We start from the raw sequence: 17,468 nt of genomic DNA, 5'->3' as shown, positions 1-17,468 counted from the left end.
TCCAGTTTTAGATACGAAACTTTAGTCCATGCAGACTGTTATGTGTTCACCATCTTAACATTGTGACTTTGTTCACTTTGTTGTCAGAGGTCTAAGTTTATGTGGTTTAAGGAACTTAATTGCCAGAAATACAAACTATAGCTATATGGCATAATTAATAAATAGCAAGCTAAAACTCAAGTTTTAAAACTCTCTGACTGTAAGTTGGCATGTGAGGCAAGGCCTTTATTTTACAATTCCTCATTAATGTAAATGAGGTGTTTCTGGACTTGGACTCCAAATTCCATTGGAGGTTTTAATTGTAGTAAAAAGATTAGCATTATTGGCCCTGGCTAGTGTAGCTCAGTGGATTGAGCACAGGCCTGTGAACCACACGATCGCGGTTCGGTTCCCAGTCAGGGCATATGCCTGGGTTGCAGCCCAGTTCCCAGCAGGGGACTCAGAGCCAACAATACATTGATATTTCTCTCCTCTCCTTCTCTCCTTCCCTTCTCCTCTAAGGATAAATAAATAAAATCTTTTTTAAAAAAGATCAGCATTTTGATATTCAGTAGTTTTGAGATACAAAATGAAAAACTATTTTCACACTTGCTGGTGTAGCTCAGTGGATTGAGCACCTGCCTGTGAACCAGAGGGTCATCGATTTGATTCCCAGTCAGGGCGCATGCCTGGGTTGCAGGCCATGTCCCCAGTAGGGGGTGTGTGCGAGGCAACCACACACTGATCTTTCCCTCTCTTTCTCCTTCCCTTCTTTCTAAAGATACACATAAATATTTTTTTAAAAAACAATATTTTTAAGAGCAGAAGTTTAGTTACCTTTGGGAAACAGGGCTAGAAAAGTTGTAGAATATATGTATTTTCTCTGCCTTAAGATTAATTATTTAAAGCTGACTTTAAGGAATTGATCTATAGTAGAGATATCACCATAAACAATGTTAGGAAGAACAAACTATATTCAGAATAATCTTTTTTACATGCACACGCACAAATTAGAAAATTTTGTTTTAGTTATAAATTGTTTTGTTTCTTAACCCTAGAGAAGTGCCCTAATAATTATTTACTACAAAAGAGAAACTTTCAGTCATTACTGCATTTGTGATTATACCAGAATAATCTTTCTTTATGTACAGAATTAAATTTTTTAAAGTCCCAGAGTGGATTGCCTGGTGACCTAATTGTTATAGATGATCCAGAAATCTTGGAGTGTTCATGGCCAATACATTTCATGTCCTCGTCGGCACAGAATGAGACTGGTACTGGAGGTGGGTGTGGTTCTCGGTCTCCATACCAGTCCCTGGAGTCAGTTGCCCCTGTTTCTGTAGCCACCAGGCCCACAAAAGGGGAGGCTGTGTGAACTTGTGACCACTAGGAGCAGGAAACTTTACCAACCACATCCTCTTCAGGGCTGAGTCATGAGTTGTAAAGTGTCCTTAAAGGGAAGTGGATTTCTTCCAGTTTAGGGGCTACTGTTCTGGGATTACCCATCCAAATCTGCTAGGCTCTGTACAGAGGCTGCCAGCAGGGAAGTAGAAGGACTACTTCCCTGAACAGACTGAAATTCTGTACCCTTAGAGCCTTGACTGACTACCTTTCTGGAATTGTGAACTAAGAGACTAGCAAATTACTACATCTTTCTATAAGAAAATAACTTGTAGTGATCGGAAATGAAAATTCTGTTAGAAAAGTAAGGCTTTATAGTTGTAATGCAAAAATCCAGGTGAATTAATTTAACTCATTATAAAATAGCTTGAAGTATGTTAAATTATTTTATGCTTAAAAGATTGAGAAGAAGATTAAGTATGTGAACATTAAATCTGTTTGGTTTTTTTTTAAGCAATCGAATGGATAATAAGAGTTTGTAGAAGTCATATAGATGCTAAGAAAAAATATCTTAAAATTTTAAAGATTTTTACCCAAAGGGCATTCTGATAAATGAATTCTTATATTTCTTACTAGGATTTTATCAGATGCTTATATGTCCAGACATTCCTGAATGTGAAGCTATTTGGATAGACGTCTGGCTTTTCTTCTTTTGGTTCCCATATTTATGAAGAAGCAGTTTTAACCATTTGGGTTATAAGTGAACCACAAACCAAGTACTCAAGTCCCTTACCAGTCCCCAAATCCAGGATTCAGATTTGTGCCACACCAAGTTACTCCATTAAGGATTTTCAGGAAATCCCTCAGTTAGAAATGCTAAGGTTGAATATATTCTGACCAGCTACTGCATTTCCAAAATAAATCTAAACAGCAAACATTGGAACGGTGAATTAGTGATAGGCACTTCCACTGAAGTCAGGAATGATCCTGCTAGCTAGCATCCATTTATTTTATGTTCTAGAAAATCCAGCTAATGAGTTAAGAGTTATCAGAATACCAATAGAGAAATGTAATAACAACATAGGTCACAAAGATTTTCTAGTCAATAAGCTTGAAAAAGTGATTATTCTCAATTTTATTTTTTTTATTTACTTTTAGAGAGAAAGGAAGGGAAGGTGAAAGAGGGAGAGAAACATCGATGTGTGAGATACATCCGTCAGTTGGATGCATGTATCCATCCCCCAACTAGGGGCCTGGCCCATAACCCAGGCGTGTGCCCTGACTGGGAATCAAACCAGTGACCTTTCAGTTCACAGGCCGGCACTCAGTCCACTCACCGAGCTGCACCAACCAGGGCTTTTTTTTCTTTTTTAAGGTTTCATGAATAATCTCAATTTTTGAATGCAAATTACAAGATAACCTTTCCATTAAGTTAAACTTTTAAATTAAAAGTATAATACATAGTGTACTTGGTATACCGCAACTGTTTGATATTTGTTGTATGAAGGAATGATGAGGTGTGTTATAAGTTACTCATTCATCGGGTGATAGGATAAACAGTTACTTTCTGAAGGGAAACTTGGAAATATGGATCAACAAAAAAAATAGAAAAATTTTGCCTGGGGATGAAATTAGAATTATAGAACTACAGTAATTTTTATGTACAGCAATAAATTGCATCTAATATTGTGAAATATTGTACAGTCATTACCTGTCTTGAAGAATATTTAATGAAAGCATTCACAATGTTAATATGGAAGAAACAGGATACAAAATATACAATGTGATCCCTGCAACACTTTTGGTGCACATTTCACTGGACAGTTCTGACCCCACCGCAGCAGCCCACCTCCTGTGTTCCATGCAGTCATCTGCTTCCCTAAAGTCAGAATAAGCGCTCAGTGTGTGCAAGCCTAATGCAACCAGTGTGGTATAAATGCCAACTGAAACTGGCAGATAAATGTCCCAGCCTCTTACAGTGTATTTGTGGGATGGGCCATAGAGAGCTCTGAAACTATGCAAAATTTAGTGCATGTCTTAATTTCCTGGGAGAGACCCATGCAGAGCTTTCATCAGATATTCAAAAAAGTCTGTTACCCAACATGGGAGAGCCACTGGCAGAAAGGAAACAGTAGAAGGAAGCACTAGAATGTGAACAGTGGTTGTTTCTGATGGAAATAATTTTGGTTATTTAAGGTGGAATTATGAGCACATTTTATTCATAATCTCTCTTTAATATGCATGAAGCAGTTAAAAATATGTTAACTGTGTTAGCTAATTATAGCTCAAAATATTTTGCTGCCATTAAAAATGTTTTAAAAGAATTAAAATGACATTTAAAATGCTTGTGACATAATTCAGAAAAAAAGGATTGTTTACAAAGTCTGACTTCAACAATGTGAAGAATTTGTGGAAAAAATACTAGTGTTACAGGTACAGGTTAATAGTCAAAAGTCAATTGCTTTTCTACATACCAGCAATGAATAATTGGAACTTAAAATTAAAACACAACACCACCATTCAAGGAAAAGTATAAAACTCTGATGGAAGAAACAAAAGTTCTAAATAAATATTTAGTCCATGTTTATGGATAGGAAGAATCAATAATCATTAAAATGGCAGCTTTTCATAACTTAATCTATTCTTCACAATCCCAATCAACATCCCAGTAAGTTATTTTGCAGCTATTGACAAACTTTCTACAGTTTTTATATGGAAAGGCAAGAGGCCCAGAGTAGCCAACACCTTACTGAAGAACAAAGTCAGAGGATTGATACTACCTAACATCAAGGCATTCTGCAAACCACAGTAGTCAAGACAGTAGAAGAAAACATAGGCAGTAAAGTCTCAGACATGGCTCAGAGCAATATTTTATCGGATATATCTCCCCAGGCAGGGGAAACAAAAGAAAAACTAAACAAATAGGACTAGCAAAGGAATCAACAAAATGACAACCTACAAAATGAGAGAACATATTCGATGATACATCTGATAAGGGGGTACTATCCAAAATTTATAAAGAACTTAAAAACTCAACCCCCCCCAAAAAAAAACCAACCCAATTAAAAAATGGGCAAAGGACCTGAATAGACACTTTTTCTTTTTTCTTTTCAAAGATATTTATTTATTTACCTTTAGAGGGGAAAGAGAGAGGGAGAGAAACATCAATGGTGTTTGATGTTTGGTGTATGGTTGCCTTTTGTGCGTCCCTGCTGGGAGTTGGCCTTCAGGGAACTGGCCTGCAACCCAGGCATATTCCCTGACTGGGAATCGAACCACGATTGTGTGGTTCTCAGGCCTGTGCTCAATCCACTGAGCCACACCAGCCAGGGCCTGAATAGACACTTTTTCAAAGAAGATACACAGATGGCCAATAAACATGAAAAGACACTCAGTATCACTAATTATCTGAGAGATGCAAATTAAAACCACAATGAGATATCTCACACCTGTCAGATGGCTATCATCAATAATTCAACAAGCAAGTCCTGGCAATGATGTGGAGAAGGGGGGGGGCCTTTTGCACTGTTGGCGAGAATGCAGACTGGTGCAGCCACTGTGGAAAGCTGTATGGAGACACCTCAAAAAATTAAAAATGGATCCACCTTTCAACCCAGCAATCTCACTTCTGGGAATATATCTGAAGGATCCCAAAGCACTAATTTGAAAGAGCATAACCACCCCTCCATTCATTACAATTGCCAAAATATGAGAGCTGCCCAAGTGTCCATCAGTAAATGAGTGGATAAAGCAATTGTGGAATGGCCCTGGCTGGAGTAGCTCAGTGGATTGAGCATGGGCCTGTGAGCCACATGATCGCGGTTTGAGTCCCAGTCAGGGCGCATGCCTGGGTTGCAGGCCAGTTCCCAGCAGGGGACTCACAACAGGCAACCATACATTGATATTTCTCTCCTTCTCCTTCCCTCCCCTCTAAAGATAAATAAAATCTTTTTTAAAAACCCAATTATGGGACATTTACACGATGGAATACTACTTGGCAGTAAAGAGGATGACAATTTTACCCTTTGCAACAGCATGGATGGACCTGGAACACATTATGCTAAGTGAAATAAGCCAGCTAGAAAAAGGACTCATGGACATGGACAACAGAGTGGTGATGGGGTGGAGCAGGGGTGGTATAAGAGGACTAAATGGTAGTGGAAAAAAATACAATGAAGATTAAATAGAAAAAAATTAGAGTAGCCCTGGCTGATGTGGCTCAGTGGATTGAGCACTGGCCCACAAACAAGGGGGTCACTGGTTGGATTCCCAGTCAGGGCACATGCCTGGGTTGCAGGCCAGGTCCTCAATAGGGGGCACTTGAGAGGCAACCACACATTGATGTTTCTTTCCCTCTCTTCCTCCCTTCCCCTCTCTCTAAAAATAAATAGATAGAATCTTTAAAAAAAAAACACCCAGCATATGTCCACACAAGACTCTGCATACAATATTTGTAGCAGGTTTATTCATAATTGCCAAAAACTGGAAGCAATCAAGAGGTACCTCAACAAGTGAATGGAAAACAAACAGAAACATCCTGACAATGGAGTATTACTCAGCACTACAAAAAGCAAACAAACAAAAAACCTCTTAGGTCACAAAAAAGATATGGAAGAACCAGAAATGTGTATTGTAAGTGAAAGAAGCCAGTCTGGAAATGCTACATACAGTTTGATTCCAATTATAAAACATGGAAAAGGCAAAACTATAGAGACAGTAGAGCTGATGGGTGGTTACCAGAGGTTGGGAACAGGGACCAGGGGAGTAGAGGCTAGTGAAGCACAGGGAAATGGAACTATTTGATCCTGTAACAGTGCGTACAGGACACTACGCCTTTGTCAAAACCCATGGAAATGTGCAACGCAAATGGCGAATCCTCAATATGAAATACCGACTTCAGTTCCTAATAATGTAGCAATATTAGTTCACTAAAAGTCTACTTTTTTTAAATGCATGGGGAAATTCTCGAGAGATAATTCAGAATGTTCACACTGGTTATGAATAGTTTTTTTTTTATTTCTTATATTTTAATGTATTTTCCAAGTATTTTTAATACAGTACCTATTAACTTACAGAATCAAACCAAAATTAAATCCTGAATTCTAAAAACCTATACTGAAAAGTATAGACTTTTAAAAAGTCTGATTAAAGTTTCAGTCTTTTTATGAATAAATAGACCCAAATTTTCCCGATAAGATATTGGGTTGGCTAAAAATGTTGCGTGTTTTTTTCCCACAAAATGAAAGACCCATGTTTCATGTTCACCAGTAACTTTACAGATTTGGATATTTTGAGTGTGTCGCCCCCCTTGTGCATGATAGAGCTTTGATTGTTCTCAGTGTCTCAGTTTGATCTCCATCAGCTTCAGCTGGTCGACTCGAGCGTGGAGCATTGTCTAGTGAGAAATCCCCGGCACGAAGCTTCACAAACCACTTTTGACACGTTTGGCCAGTCACAGCACCTTCTCCATACACTGCACAAATCTTTTTTTTGCATTTCGATTGTGTTTTTACCTTTCTTGAAATAATAAAACATAGTATGCTGAAAATTTTGCTTATTTTCTTCCATCTTCAATATTAAAACGGTGACACACAAATTCACCAATTCCGATTTTTTTTAATGCATGGTGATATGGCAGCTGTCACAATACAATCTAACAAAATCGTTTTGAATGAAGTTAGAGACAACTAGGCACTACTAGAGCCATCTTGAGCTACTAGAGCGCTACGGTGGGGGGTGGGGGGGTGGCGGGGGAGGGATGAACAAACTTCTTGGGCATCCCAAGACCAAAGTGAAGGTTTGGATATTTTACCCACTTTGGAGGTGTCCGCACATCCCTCTAGAGGATTATCTAGAGAGGAGCCTTGCTCAGCTGGAGAAGGCCCCTTGTGCAAACCCTGTGTGGGGTGCTTGCTTTCCTTAGTTCAGGGCCACAGGCAAGCCCTAACCTGTGTTGTCCAAACTCTTCACATGCGTGCACTGTCTTCTCGTTTCCTGGGTCCAAGCCATCATCTGGGAACACACAGTGCAAGTGCCCCGGCAGGGGAAAACAGCCTCCAGAGTTCCCTCCACGAAATCTGACCCTGCTCCCCTCTGATCCACCTGACTGACTGCAGGCTTGCGCAGCCTCACCTCCAACGCCAGGGCCCTGCCTCCCCTTAGCTTTAAAGGAAAGCACACATTCAAGTGCTGGGGCCTGCTTCTGACTCAGTAAGAGCTCCCTGGGTAACAACAAGCTCTATGTGCCTCTGACCCCTCTACGTAACAAGGAAATCACTGAGCTCGGTGTGGTTTGAGATTCTCTGCAATACCACTTTCTATGCCCACATCCCACATAGGTAAGCAGTGAAGATTGTTAAACGGAAATGTGCCCTGTTGCAGTTGTTAGCCAAGGTTTCACAACACAACCACCAGGGAACCTTTCTGAAGCCTGGCCCCTGGCCTTGATCTATCAAATCAAAGGCTCCCAGGAAGCCGCTCTGGGCACATGCATTTTGAGGACGCTCTTGAGTCGGGGTTGGTGTCTGCTGCTGGTTCAAAGTAACTGCAAGATGTAACTCCAGGTGGCATGATCATAGAGAAGTGTATCTGGGACTTACCCCACCTCTACTCCTCTTCTTTAAAAGAAAAATCCTCCCCCAAGGATATTTTTACTGATTTTATTTTATTTGTTTATTTTTATTTTTATTTTTTTAAGGAAGAAACATCAATGTGTGGTTGCCTCTCACATATCCCCCCACTGGGGACCCAGCCCACAATCCAGGCATGTGCCCTGACTGGGAATTGAACCAGCAACCCTTTGGTCTGCAGGCCATCAGTCGGTCCACTGAGCCACACCAGCCAGGGCTATTTATTTTATTTTTAGACAGAGGGGAAAAGAGGGAGAAAAAGAGGGAGAGAAACATCCATGTCTGGTTGCCTCTCACATGCCCCTTTCGGGGGACCTGCCACCCAGGCGTGTGCCCTGACTGGGAATCAAACTGTCCACCCTTTTCTTTGCAGCCCAGAGTTCAATCCACTGAGCCACACCAGCCAGGGCATATTTTTATTGATTTGAGAGAGAGCGGAAGGGGGCCAGAGTGAGAAAGAGAGAAACATCGATTGGTTGCCTCCCATCCCCATTCCAACTGTGGATTGAGCCCACAACCTAGGTAGGAGCTCTGATGGGGAACTGAACCCAAAACCTTTCGGTGTACAGAACCAGCTGAACCGCCCACCAAGGCTGTGCTCCTTTTTTTGTCAGTTGGAGGTGTATCACTGTGCCGAGGAGTTCAGATTTTCAGAAAGTGGCCCCTGTGCACTAGGTTCATGTCATCTGTGCCTTTGCTGACTTCATCCTTGACTCCTAAAGCCAGTCGAGGGGACAGAAAATGCAAATGTCTAACAATAAGTAGTCCCTCTTCTCAGTGCAGCCTGCAGCAACCTCCTCCTGGGTTCTCCGTGCAAGGGCTCAGGGCAGATCTTCCAGAGCTCTCTGCAGGCCCCTCTCCACCAGAGGCCCCTCCCAGACCCAAAGGGATATGAAAGGATCCAGGGAACTATACACTAGGGGAAGGGAAGGTGCCGTTGCCCCAGAAAGCAGGTGGTGTTACAGAAACTTTGCTGAAGTGCTGGACGTCCCTTTTGCGCAGTTACCACAAGAAGACTGTCTGCATCAGAGCGTCCTTTGCACAGAAATCAACAACTGACCTTATTGCAGGAGGTGAAGGTAACCACGAAGTGAACCCAGTGGGCTCCTCAGTGGCGTAGGTTCTACCGAGAGTCTCAGTGATTGAGCTCCACGGGCGACTGGAATGACGAGGAGGAGAAGCAGAAGAACAGGAAAGACCTTGTTTCCCTGGGCAGAGCAGGGATGAACTGGGGGGAGCCCCAGCCAACAGCCTCAGAGTGCCCGGTGCAGCTGGGGTTTTCCAGGGAGAAAGGCCGAGAGCAGCCACTTGGTTATCGGCTGGATCTGGCTGTGTGGCTGCTGACTGCCATCAGGGCCCTGTTTGCCTGCGTCAGGAAACTGGGCCCACCTTGCTGGGGTAGCTTCCAGAGGCCTGGTGGGTGCCTGTTCCAAGGAGCTTACGTAAGCTTCCACCAGGAAGGAAGGCGGTGGAAGCTTCTGTGGAGATGGTCACGCTGGCCTTTCCTAAGCGATGGTGGACCCAACCTGGGACGAAATCACCTTCTCCCAAAAAGTAGCTCATTGATCCTCACATAATGGCTGCACGGATTCACCGTTGCAGCTGACCCGGAGTACCTCTGGCTTCTCTGTGCCTCTGTGTCCACCAGCCACCTGAGAAAACACACTTTGGGGGTGGGGGGCAGGGAGAGCTGTCCAGGGGCCCTGCTATTGCACTAGCTCCTGTCACTGGAGGGAAAATTCTCTTAGTTCTTTTCATGTGGGTCAGCAAATATCCTTGAGCCCCTCATGCAGGACCATGCTTCTGGGTGTGGAGACCCAGAACCCGGTGATGAGCAAGGCCACTGGAGCTGGTCTTCTCCGGGAACTAGGAGCTGCAGCCCGTGCATCTCTGGCAGAGGGTCTCCTCCGAGTCTGCCGTCACTGAGACGTTGGTGGCGTCTTCACACCCTGCCTACGTCAGGCAGAGTTGGGGCCAGCCTCTCCGCAGAAGCAGCCTCCTGTCCTCCTTCCTGTGATGGGTGCTTGGGAGGCTCCCAGGACCCAGGAGACTAGGGAGGAGATACCTCGAATGACTCCAGCCTCTAACACACATAGCACACTCCTTTCCTGCTGCCAACTATGTGAGATCCCTTCTGTTTTTTTCTTTCTTTGTGTTCTTCAAAAGCAGGACACGGTGAAGCATGGTATATGCAGTTTCTTCTAAAGTGGGGAAGGCAGCAGGCCCTCACAGCAGAGTTCACATTTCTGAAAAACCCTGCTCCTGGGCCTCCCTTTTACACAGTGGAGGGGGAGCTGATGGCCCTGGAGGGAGGGGCTTTCCACGGAGCGGGGCAAGTGGTCACGTGAGCCCCTGTCCAGAAACATGAACACCAGACAACACAGCCAAACTAAGTGTGTGAGGATGCTGCTGAAAAGGGCATGGCCATCAGCTCCTGATGACCGACTGCATGCTCGGAACCGAAGTCCCAACCCTGCTTTGCTCCGGGGCACACTGGACCTCGAGAGGACCCAGGTGACAAAGGCACCGGCTAGGGACGTCGTGGGGAAGGGGGCCTTGCATCCTGGGCTTCCATCTATGACACTACAGCGCTAAGGACCTCAGCTCGCCCGCAAAGAACCTCCCTGAGCTCTCAATCCACAGCTGAGTCCTTCAGAGAGTCTTGTGTAAAAATGTTCTCTTGTGTAAAACGATACAATCACGAAATCTCAAAGGGGTGCTATGAGAATTAAACAGCATAATGCATTTAACTGCCGGAAAGAACAGTACCCACTGTCAACAGTGTGATGTACTTCTCCAGAACAGCTCTTAAATGCTTTCAAGTTTCTGAAGCATCTTGACCTTGCAAAAAATGATTTCCTGAAAACGGTTTCGCCCAAGTAGTGGGGTCGGCAAGACAGAAGCCAGCCTGCGGTTGAACTGTACCCCCCACCCCCACCCTGCCGTGCTCCTGTGCACCAGCACCACGGCTTGCAGTTCAGCCAGGGAGCCCACTTCCCACTTCTTTCTGGGTGAAGAGTTACCTTCCTGGGCCGTCCATCCCTTGCCCCTGACACACACAGGCCTCAGCTAATCCCATCCCCATGGAGGTGCCTGGCCCTTGGGGCAATTCCTGCCCTGGCTAGAGTCTTCTCTTCAGGAGGATGCCCCAGATTGGCATCAGGAATCCCACTGCCTCTAAGCCTCCCGTGAACCAAAACGATCTCCGGGAGCTCCGGGGAGAGCCTGCGNCAGCCTGCGGTTGAACTGTACCCCCCACCCCCACCCTGCTGTGCTCCTGTGCACCAGCACCACGGCTTGCAGTTCAGCCAGGGAGCCCACTTCCCACTTCTTTCTGGGTGAAGAGTTACCTTCCTGGGCCCTCCATCCCTTGCCCCTGACACACACAGGCCTCAGCTAATCCCATCCCCATGGAGGTGCCTGGCCCTCGGGGCAATTCCTGCCCTGGCTAGAGTCTTCTCTTCAGGAGGATGCCCCAGATTGGCATCAGGAATCCCACTGCCTCTAAGCCTCCCGTGAACCAAAACGATCTCCGGGAGCTCCGGGGAGAGCCTGCGCTGGGACAGGCTCCCACTCCCCTCCGGCTCTAGGGCCTGCAGCGTCCTCAAGAGCCCTGCTTGTCCTGGTTCGGATGGACCCCAGCACAGAATTGTGAGACCCCTGGCCTGCCTTCCCAGGAGCTCCTTGCCCGGTGTGCTGGGGGCGTGGGGGCGTGGCGAAGCGGTGGAGGGAGGCCCCGGGCCTGGCCTCTCCCAGGCGGAGTGTGAGTCAAAGCCAGCAGGGAGGGAGGGGCAGAGGTGGCGGAGCCCTGGGGCGAAGTGGAGAGAGGGGGAGAGACGGAGACTCCCTGGTAGATCTGGGCTTAGCCAGGGCTCCCTAAAGTGAGACGGCCCTCCCAGATGTCCCGGGCTCTTCCACCTGTTTCAGGTATCCTCTATGCAAGAGCGGCCTCCTGAAGTTTATTTGTAGGGGAGGAATTTTACAACCTCTCAGCGGCTTTTGTCACCTGTAGAAAACTCCAGGTCAGCTAACAAACTGGCTTGCTTATCAGGTGATTGGGGCCAGGAAGATTGCAGACCTTGCGCTGGGGAAATCCTATCTTGCATGACTTCCTTCCTTCCTCCCTCTGGCTGGGCCCCACGGGGGTGGGGAGGCCTTTCTGGGCCGGGCACCCAGGCTGCTGGGCTCCCGGCCAAGTGTCCAGAGGACACTCCTTCTGACACCTGGATTCTTCTAATCTTCCCAGGGCAGAGGGAGCATGAGACTTCTGTTCTGGACACTGACTGAGTGGAAAACACCTACATTTCCAGGGCCTCGAAACGACCTGCCCTAGCCTGGCTTCCGGGAGAGACTGGGGAAGACCAGGAGCGTTTCTGTCTTGCCTTGTGCTGCACCCAGCGCGTTGGCCTGAGGGGGTGAGGGGTCTCCCCAACCACAAACGTGCCAGCACACAGCAGGGGCCCCCAGGACATTTTTCCTCAAGGCCCCAGGCCCAGCAAAGTTTATATTTAACGTGTTGGGTGAACCTTTTGTCTTTAGGTTTTTATTTTTATTTTTTTAAGATTTTATTTGTTTATCTTTAGACAGAGGAGAAGGTAAGGAGAAAGAGAGGGAGAGACCCATCAATGTGTGGTTGCCTCTTGCACACCCCCCACCGGAGACCTGGCTAAAACCCAGGCTTGTGCCCCTGACTGTAAACTGAACCCGGGACCCTTTGGCTTTGGTTCCCAGGCCGGCACTCAATCCACTGAGCCACACCAGCCAGGGCGCTGTGTTGGGTGAACCTTAGAATGTCCCCATCGGAGCTTTAATAGTGACTTACATTTAAAATCCTGGTGTAACGCTTGTGTAATGCTTGATTTACTTAAACCAACATAGCCCCCCCTTTTCCCCCAGATTCTCAGCCTGTTTTGGAGGGTTGCTAGACCTTTAAATGCAGAAAGCAGGTCTTTCTGCTCTCGTTTCCCAATGGCCTCCTCACCCCCACCCAGCACACCCACTAAGCCCGTAGTGAGGCTGGTTCCCAAGTCACAAAAACAAAGAGCAAGGTCAAAGGCCAGGTTACTATTCCCTTCCCCTTGGTGTTGTTGGGTTGCTATGGCCCCTCCAGGGTCCGCCCCACCAAGCCCAGAGGTCAGCCCCTCCCCAGAGGGGTCAGGGTCTGAGTCGGACAGAGTATCGGTCCCCCCCCACAGTGCAGCCTTGGGAGCAGGAGCGCTGTGGGAATTTTCCACCTTGCTCTGCGGCCTGGTTGGCTCCTCCTTAGATCATCATCCTGCCAATGACACAGGCCTGGCTGGGCTGGGCAAGTTTTCCTGCAGGACACCTCGGCCGTGCAGGTGGTGCCTGGGCCTGCTGGGGGCCTGGCTTCCCTCTCTGCAGCTCAGAAGGGTGGAGAAGGGGTCAGGGCTCCAGATCTCCCTCAGGCCCAGGCTGAGTCTCCTGCCCCCACCCCTCCCACTGCGGCACCTTCTGTCTGTGCCCAGGCCTGTTTCCTCCTTGGCCTCCTGTCGTCTCCTGTTTCCTTGGTTTTCCCTCTGGGTGGCTCCCAGCTCTTCCAAAAACCCCCACCAGGAAACTTGCCTGTTGCCATGAAATAATGCAAATGTGCTCTTGTGGCTGCCCAAGCAACAGCAGTCACGACTCCACGGACCTGGGGTGCGGGGGTTGCCAGCCAGGCTTGTGCGGCTCTGGGCCCACTCTCCAGCCACCCACCGCACAGGACAAACACAGTTAAGCCCCACAGACTCGAGCAGTGACAAATGCAGGGACACAAAGGAGGGCAGCAAGTAAATCCTGGCTGTGTGGCTGTTCAGGGGTGAAGCCTGGCATATGCCCCTCTGTCAGGTCAGCCAGAGACCCTGGGACAAGGAGCTTGCGACAAGAGAAAGAGCAACAGCAGCGTCCCACCGGCTGCACCCGGCTGCACCTCCTTCCCCACGGCATGGTGAGACCCCGAAGGTGGGCCCAAGGACGGCCGTTGCCAGAGAGGAATGGGGTGTGGGGACTGTTGCCACAGTGGCCAGGCAGGATGGACTGACACCAGACCCTTCAGTCATGTGTTCCCTGCAGCCCTTCTTGCCCCTGTCTGCTGCATCACCTGCAGTCCCCAGGCCCAGGGTCTGATAAGAACATTGCTCACCCCCAACTTCTCTCCTCCCCCTCCCTGCTGCTCTCTCTTGCTGCTGCCTCCACAGTGGGGCCATGATTGCTTGATAGGTGGAATCCCAGAGGTTCTCACTCCCAACCAAGGAGTCATGGCGGGGACACCCTTGGCCATCTGCCGTGTGCCATGCAGGCTCTCTGATTGGTGCTTAAAATAAACATTGCCTCCGTTGACTCTCTCAATAGCAATCCTATGAGGTAAATGTTTTCATGCCAATTGACAGGTGGAATTCTGAGGCTAAGAGAGGTTGGTGACTTGTCCAAGGTCACACAGGCGGCCCGTGTGATTCAAAGCCAGGTCTGCTTGGAATTCAGTGGCCATGGAGTCTTTCCAGGTTACAGGGCCACTGTGAACCAGAATGGGCAGGTCTCACCCTGTGAAACCCTCTCTCCACTCCAGAATGCAAGTCTCACAGCATCTTTGCCTGCATTAAAGGGAGCCAGAGACCCAGGTATTTGAATCCAGCTCAGCTTTCTGGATTGGCCTGGGACTGACTGGTGGGAATCAGCAATGACAGGCTTACAACGATAGAGCAGGCAAAGGTTTCCGGTTTGCACACTGAACCCTCCATATTAGGGTGAAGACCAAATGAGGTCTCAGGCCTCACAAAAAGCAAGCCAAAGTAACTTGGTCTCATGATTTCAAAGCAGAATTTGCCTCATGTTGGATGGTTTTATCCGGCTAAGTTGACTCACCTGGCCAGCTATGTGGACCTCACCAGCCAGGAGCTGGGTGGGGTTCAGGCTCTCTGGCGAGACTATGGGGCTGTGTCCACTCAGACAGGGCAGCTCTTGTGGGATGAAAGGCCACAGGCAGGGAGCTAGGATTGGGGCTGGAAAGGAGAGAGAGTTATCAGGGCAAAAGCTCTTCCTCCTGTGAGACAGGACGAGGGTCTCAAGGTCTTGGCCATTCTTACTAAATGTTACTCTTGCTAAATGTTAAAATGTAGCACAGTATATTGCAGACCAGCTATAAACAGAAAGAGCTTGACAAGAGCCCAACCCAGTAAGTGTAGCCAATTAAATCAACATGTACTTGACCAAATAGTATATATAAGCAGTGACCGAGCCTCCCTTCTGGGAGGCAGAGCTTTGGATGAGAATTCCCTGTCTCCTTTACTTGCTGCAAATAAAGGAAACTACCTTGCAACAACCATCCTGATGTTTGAATAGAGCAACCCAAGTGGCAAGCCCCTGAGTTCTGTAACACTCCTACAAAGGATATTGAAATACCGGTGCAGTTTGGCAAGTACTAACCCAGGCCTTCTGCTGCTTCGCGGTGGCCTGGGGCAGCCCCATGGGTGGGCACCCCCACACCATTGTCAGGCAGTGGTTCAGCATCAAGGAGAAAGGAAACTACAAGTGAGTGCAAGTCTTAATTCAGTTCTGAGAGTTTGTGCAGTGAGGCCCACCTACCCACAGAGAGGCACCTGACAGGGGTAGCTGGTTGAGGACAATGTTCTTGACCTCCCTGAGGTCCTCTTAGGGCCCCTGCACCCCCTTCTGACCTTCTTCACCAATCAGGATGCTCACCCTTGCAGATTTGTCTGTAGCCTCACGACTGGGGGAGGAGCCTCAATGCCTCCAGGTTCTTAGCAGCTATGAACCCCCTGTTGTGTGATGGTTTCAAGCTGTTTCCTCTGGAATGTCCACCAACACCATCACCATTAGGTGTGTGTGCTGAGAAGCCAAGGACCTAACATGTAGGCAAAACGCACTTCTGCCTTGGATTTCCCAGACCCAAGTCTACCATAAATCTCACATTTGATTTGTTCGGGCTTGTTTTCTGGTGGAAAAACCATTACTGAGGAAATGTGGGAAGGGGCTCTCAGGAATCCAGGGCAGCCTTTGACTGTCAGAGCACAACAGGTGGAGCAAGCGAGGACGCCAGTGAGAGGAAGACCCCTTCCGAAACCCAAGGCAGAGGGGGTGGGCGGGGAGCTGGCATGGACCCAAGGAGATGTCCTGGGGTCTCAGGGCTGCCACGCCCCACAGTGAGCCTCCAGTTCCCAGCCTCCCCGGTGGCTTCTGCCCACACAGGCCAAGCTCCCAGAGCTCTGGCTGCACTGGCTGCAGGCATCAAGATCACCCGCGTGCTTGTTTAGAATGGCACCTTCCTGGCTCCCACCCCACACATTCCGATCCCAGAGGAGGGGACAAGGACAAGGACTCTTCGTGCTATGGGCTCCACTGCCCCCAGGTGACTCTTGTACCCTGAAGTTTGAGAACCTTTGCCTGGCACACTCAGGTCAGACCAACCAGAGGCAACTCTGCCCTGGGAGCCTGCTTCCTCTTCCCCAGCTGGCTCTCCACCCCCCCACCCCCCGCCCTGGCAGGAGCAGCGAGCACTTCTCAGTGTCCTGGTGTTCTTTGCAGAGGAGTGAGTGGCCAGTCCTGAGAAGCAGCCTGGCCCCCAGGGCCCCACTGCAGAGCCCTCCTTCCTCAGAACCCTGCCTGGACCTTGCCCTGCGGGACTGGGGCCAGGTTGACAGCGTGGGAAAATCCTGTGGGAGCTTGGGCGCCACCAAAGAGGCAGAGTGGGAGGTGCCCTGGAGGCTGGGAATGAGCTCCCCCCTCCATGCTCTCTGACCTCCCAGGCAGAGGCCTTGGGCTTCTCTCCTCAGGACACCCCTGCACCCCATTCCAGAGCACTACCTGCTCCCATTCCCGTCTCTGCCCTTCTGTGCTAAGGCAGACGCCCTTCTGTGCTAAGGCAGATGCCCCCCTCACCAGCCTGCAAACTTGGATGCATCTTTTAAAACCGATCTCAGCTCCCTCGAGTTTTCTGTGAACCCTTCTAGCCCCCCTTCCTGACAGAGAACAGACCTCTTTCTCCTGTGGTGCCTGACAGGTGGCAAGCCCCCCACATCCGCGGCCACGTCCCTCAGGTCCCAGAGACCTGCTGTAAGCCCACAGGGCCTCCCTGGGGGCCTTCCCTCCACGAGCAGCTGCCGTTCAGAGTAGGTGTGCAGGGAAGTTGGTTCTTCTTAATCTGGTTCTGTGGTCTGGACGGGCTTCAAGGGTTGTTTTTCCACTGACAACGGTTTGGGTGGGTTTTCTGTTATCTTATTTCAAAAGTGGAGCAAGACCAGCTCAGTCACACCTGCAACATTTCAAGGAGGCCCATCGCTCTCCTTTGGCGTGTTATTTCCTCCCTGTGCAGATGGCAGTGCGCTCTTCTTCTGTCTGCTGTCTGCCCACTGCAAGCGAGTGGGGACTGGGCGTGCTAGCTCAGTGGCGGTGCTTGGAGACCCACCAGGCGTCCTGCGTGGATTGGCGGGAGGAATGGGGCTTCGAGGTTAGTTTTTGTAAATCTAAACATTCTTGTGAGTTATGCAAGGAGACATATGAAAT

The sequence above is a fragment of the Sturnira hondurensis genome, unplaced genomic scaffold (assembly GCF_014824575.4).
Source record: "Sturnira hondurensis isolate 20B ecotype Veracruz unplaced genomic scaffold, ASM1482457v3 Scaffold0008948, whole genome shotgun sequence".
NCBI lineage: Eukaryota > Metazoa > Chordata > Mammalia > Chiroptera > Phyllostomidae > Sturnira > Sturnira hondurensis.
Note: the sequence above shows the minus strand (reverse complement) of the source record.